Source organism: Lathamus discolor, chromosome 4, assembly GCF_037157495.1.
Source record: "Lathamus discolor isolate bLatDis1 chromosome 4, bLatDis1.hap1, whole genome shotgun sequence".
Lineage (NCBI taxonomy): Eukaryota > Metazoa > Chordata > Aves > Psittaciformes > Psittacidae > Lathamus > Lathamus discolor.
Window position 1 is genome coordinate 21,726,518 of NC_088887.1, and position 5,822 is coordinate 21,732,339.

At 42.2% G+C, this 5,822-nt stretch overlaps 1 long non-coding RNA gene across 1 annotated transcript; it reads right to left on the reverse strand.

The window, feature by feature from the left end:
- Nucleotides 1–600: 600 nt before the first annotated feature.
- LOC136012582 (uncharacterized) lies at nucleotides 601–4,750 on the reverse strand. The gene is made up of 2 exons (XR_010611834.1): nucleotides 4,632–4,750; nucleotides 601–4,437 (listed from the first exon to the last, which is right to left on the reverse strand). It is a non-coding gene; the product is annotated as an uncharacterized LOC136012582 (long non-coding RNA).
- Between the last annotated feature and the right edge of the window lie 1,072 nt (nucleotides 4,751–5,822).

Sequence of the window (5,822 nt, forward strand, 5' to 3'; positions counted from 1 at the left end):
CTGCTCATTGCAGGGGGGTTGGACTAGATGACCTTTGGAGATCCTTTCCAACCCAAACTATTCTATGATTCTATTCTATGATAATCATTTCTAGATCGTGCAAATACAGCCTATGCTATGTAAATCCTGTGAAGCGTTTACTTTCTCCTATATTGCTGACAGTACCAGTAGGGCTGGGCACACAAACCAGTATTCCTACTGTGACTCGGTGACGCTTGCTATGTCTCTAGCAGTGAGTTTGCTCCTGTATTGTAAATGATTAAAATTTAGTAAACAGTTTTGATGCTGCATGTGACACAGCATAACTTGAGTCCTTCTGCCAGAGCAGTGTTAGCTCTAAATTATAACAGAAGCAAAATGCAGGAAAAGGTTATTTTCCACTATGCCTTTGACAAACATAAGCTAAGGCTCTGAATAAAATGGAGCTGATGTTTTTGTGTTTCAAAGCAGAATCACAATTGAAAAGGTTTCTACAGAAATGAAGGAAAGAGGCCAAAAGAAAACTGTGTTTTCTTTTTTCCTTCAAACGCACAAGTTTTGAAGTCGTTATATAATATTTAAGTTACTCTGTTCAAGAATAAATGATTCACATATGCAGAATGATTCAGCCAAATTTACATTTAATGAACAAATGTTTATTTATGAAATTACACATGCAACACAACCCAAATGAAGGAGGGACAGGCTATGACAGCTCTCCTAGGATACGTGTGATACCAAATCTTCCATAAAGCTACTAAACTGGCATAAACATATTCAATACGTAGCTAAATTCACAAGAAGCACACTGACAGACCAGAAACAAGTTTCTCATTATAGTGTTCCTGCTTCATCTTTTTCAGGCCATGGACAAACTAGGTGGACCTGCAGAGATGGTGTAACTAAAAAACATTTTTTGAGACACCAGAAAGACAGCAGAAGGAATATAAAGTAATAGGATAACTGTTCAAGAGAGTCTCCTCCTTAGCTCAGTAGTTACTAATCTGCATGTTCTGAGAGGGCAACATTCTCATTCAGACTAGAAGGAAAAGCAAAGATTAACAACTTTAATAATGTCAATCCAAGTGGAACCTATATTAAAAACTTTCAAAAGCATGGCTTTCTAAGCTTCTGGAAAGGTTGAATAAGTTTCTCAGTGTGAAAGCTCAAAAACAAATTCTTCAAGTTTGGCTTACATGTGTATTTCTTTGAAACTTGAGGACAGAGCCACATATGAAAAATGCATGGACAGTACTGAAGCTTACTGAACTTGAACTTTGCATTATATAAAGTGTTACTTTACCACAGTGTCTTCCTTAGGCATCTTCATATAGTCAACGAATAAAAGGGCTAGTAAGCAAAGAGTTTTATATTAAATACCTGAGTGTCATTATCTTGCAATCGTTTCTTTTTTTTTTTTCTTTCCATTTTCAGGTAAGAAAGCAGAAACTGACAAAGTAATTCACTTGGAAGTAAAGAAAGAGCTGATATATGGACATTAAAACTTTGCTTATGTGGGAGCCACGTCCTTTTTCAGATGCTGATTTCTTCCTCGCACATACTCCAGTGAACCCATACCCTCTCCTGAACTTCAGTTCTCCCATTTGGGTAAGATTGTAATAACCAACCCAAATGGATGGCTATTCATATGTTACAGAAATGTTTGTATGCCTGGATGATAACCAAGTGGGAAACAGAACTTAGAAGCCTTCACCCTAACACATGTTCTTCTAAACCTTCTGAGTATATCAGCAGCAGCACCAAAACTTACAGATTTCCTAAAGTGCTTGTGAAAACATGTCAAAGTTTTAAAGAACATGTTACCTTTAAATTGCACAAAAGCAATTCTCTGCACTCTGAATCACAGCTAAACATCACAGAAGGAAGACCAACATCAAAATACATGAAAGATAGGGTATATGTTTCAAAATTTCCTTTTGCAATTTGCCAACTATGCCCAGGTAAAATAAGCAGAGAGATGATGCTACAGCACTGTATATCCTGTGTCCTTGACACAACGTGCAAATAACTAGGTATTGAAAAATCCAGGCCAGTGTCCACCCTGCAAAGTTCTGGGACCCAGCAACAGCCATGAAAAAAGGCAAGTTACAGCATCTGTGGCTAAATTACTATTAAGATAGGCACACGCGCATTTATGTTTTGGTAAGAGCAGTAAAAGCATTCATTGTGGCTGTGCCCTCTTATACTTGGCACCAGCATGACTTAAAAAGGGGAGATACATTCTGTTCAAAGTTTCCTTATATTTTTTTTGCTTTTCTGTAAGCAAAAACGTAATAATTCTGCCTGAAAGCTGTGAAAGTTATGAGTATCTGAAAGAAGAAGCTTGGTACATTACAAAAATAATTGCACTTTTAACTGAAAACCGTCATCTCCACCCTTGTACTCATTATAAAAAAACCTGTGGAAACAAGAGTCTATTTAATCTATTGCTACAGAAATTACTGTTAGCCAAATAATGTAATCATGTTCTTACATGATATTTGGATCAGAGTATCTTCAAAGTGTATAAGCTGAATGCTTCAATGGTAAAAATTGGTGTGTATAGATAATGCTAATCTTTATTTCTAGAGTAATGAGAGGAAGGAAATAATTTTTATAAATGCTATATGGTAATAATTTAAAGCATGATAAGCATTTTAATGCAGGAATACAAAAATTTCAGTGTTGCCAGTGGAAGGAAAAAAAGATTTTTTCAAAGTGCTTTTGGAATCTTGCACATATTTAGGGAGCTTGGCACCTCTGACACTTTACAAGCTTGGATAGCCTTTGTGTAGATTTCTGTACATGTGAAATACTTCAGTTCCATTCCAAAAGGCTTCAGAGAAACAGGATCAGTCACCACAGAAGGGTGGAGTTTTCATTCTATTTCTCTAGACATCATAAGGTCAATTCATCTATTCCTAAAGGTTTAAATTTACAGCCACATATTTTACATATGAGTCTTGACCTCCCCCACATAAATATCATGATTCCCATTTTACAGCTGAGCCCACTATAATGCACAGGGATGCAACTTCTAGTCTTAGAAGAAATGAAAACCAACACGTATTAATAGTGCAAAGTACTAACAAGTCTCCTATTTATGAATGGTTACAGGAACAATAACCTCAGCACTGAAAAGTATTTGCAAAAACAAACCAGAGGAATAAACTAAACTTAAGAGAGCCTGTATTAGACACCACACTACAAGTTTGCATCATTAAAAATCTGCAAAACTGAGTTGTTTTGCACTGTAATACCTCAGACATTTCTGGGATTTCAGATTTTTCTAAGAAATACAATAGAGTGCTTATCAGTCACCATAAAATTTGAGTAAACTTGAGATAAGAGCCTGCAACATTCAGCAATGCTTGCAGCTCTCAAGGCCTCAGACCCAAAGAATAAAGTGTAACTTCTGTGTTTTATAGATATATTACAGTATTTGTTAAAAGCTATGGAAAGTGTACCTCATCTGCATTTAAGTAACAGCCAAGCAATCAACCTTTACCTGCTTCAGCTTTTATGATAACTAGCAAACAATAAAACAGATATAAACTATACATAAATACAGCAGCCTGATAAGACACCAGAGCCCTCACAACATGATTAGGAAAAGATGCAATTAATGGCCATGTGAGTTGACAGGACAATGATTCCATTTCATGGCAGCCTTCTAGATTACCAAAATAAAATTTGCTTCAGATAAAATTACAGCCAAGTGAAATTTCATTAAAAGTAGAAGTTATCAAAATGTCTCACTGAAATTTTCACAGAATTTGAAATTATGCTGTATTTTTATATATATTTGGCATTTCAATTTTGTGCTCCTGCTCTGATTCTGAGCAGATACTTCAGACAGAAAAAGAATCCGAATGAGGCTCATCCCCCATCCTCATGTCCTTACATAGTCACTTTTCCCCCATCTGCAAATCTTTCCCACAAAACAAGCAAACAAAAAAACCCAAACAACCAACAACAACCGCAAAACCCAAACTTGTTGAAATATTCATATTTCTACAGTGTGTGTCTTCCTGAATGACAGGGCAACATTTCTTTTAGCTGAAAATTACCTCTAGCTCTAATCACCAGCTGGAGCAAAAGACATGCATAGTCCTTCCTTTGCTCTGCACGCCCTTCTGGCAGTCCCACAGGCCTTTACTTACTGATTAGTAAGGGTACTGGCAGATGAGACATAACCGTGAATAGCTACTTTAGCCATTTTCTCCATCTCCCCTCACACTGTGAATTTGTTTAGCACTGAACCATTTTCCTCAGGGCGGACAGTCCCCCTCAGGCCCTCCTGAAGAGTCGCCGGCAGGGGAAGTGCGGCGCGGCAGTCACGGTCCGCGGCTCTCCCGCGACCCGCCGGGCGCCTCTACCCCGGGGCATGCCCCCAGCACGTCGCACCGCCTCGGCACACGGACTCGCAGCCAGCCCGAGATGCGCCGCCGCTCCGGCCTGGGGAAAGAGGAAGGGATGGAGAGAGGGAGGAAGCCAGCACGGGCACCCCGGACCCCGGCGCGCCGCCCGCCTGCGGGAGGGAGAGGGCGCCACCTGGCGGGGGCGCCGCAGAGGCCGCACGTGGAGCGGTTTGCCCGGGGCCGGGAGGCAGCGCCGACTCTGGCACGTCCCCGCCACCCACCGCTACCCACCGGCGGCGGGTTCAGACTGCCACCCCGCATTCTTTGGCCCCATTTCACCGCTTTTGCATGTGAAGGTGCTTCCACCCTTGGCCTCTCGAACTGGTTACCGACCGGGCGGCTTCAGTAGCAGGCGGGGCTGTTGACGCAACTGCCTCCTACCTATAGGAGAGGCAACGCTTCCCATGTGACCAAATACTTGGGTAAGAACAGGCGAAAGAACGAATCAAACCTGAATCATGTACACAGCCCCACGCTATCCGCGCCCCACCCCCCCCCTCCACCCCCCGACTCCTGTTGCAGTTCTAAAGGACAGGCATGAAACTGCTTCCTTGAACCCCAAGGGCGACCCAGCCTGGTGGCAACAGATCTGTCAGCTATGGACATGCCAACCGTTTCTAGACCAGCCAGGCCTTCCCCTGTGACTGCTTCACTCCGGAAGGTTATTTTGCTATAGTGTAATATACGTTGTAGTACTGCATCTAGAGAAATGAAGGTTTCTATTCAAAGGCAACAGCTAACTCCCCAGCCTTGTGGATCATGCACCAGGGCACTGTGTATCAGTATACCACAGCCTCCTTTCAACAGCCCTTTGTAGGCAAATGCAGTTAAGCTGGCAAACCCGCCTGCAGTTGATGTGAAAATTAAGTCAGTGTGCTCTGATTCCCCTAAAAGCAGTTGCAAACTTTTCTTGATGAGGTGCTAAGCTGCACTGAAACCGGAAAATTTTGAGGCTATTAAAGCATCAGAGGGGATATTTATGAACTCAGGTGCAGACGTGTGAATTTGCTGTGCCTGTGTTTCCAGATGCTGGGATGTGCGCTGCTCTGTAAACTGGTCAGATGTGCTGGTGTGGGATTGGTGCCTGAGCCACCAGTCCACAGCCGTCCATCACAGTGGCTGCCATTCTGAGCTGTCACGAGCCGCTGTGGCTTAGAGTTTGGGTGGAGCTACCATCACCATGCAGATACACCCCAAAAACACTGCAACTCAGTTGTGGTTTTTAAAACATGGGGGGGGGGGGGGCGGGGGGTGGGGAGGTGGGGGGTGTGCATATTTGGGTTAAAAAACAGAACATTTTCCTTTTTTCACTGAAACTAGCCCTTGGGTGGAGGGGGGATGAGGAACAACACTTGTTTACACCACCAGAATTCAACAGCCTTCATTAGATCTTTGGATCTACTCAGTTTGTGCTGGTCACAA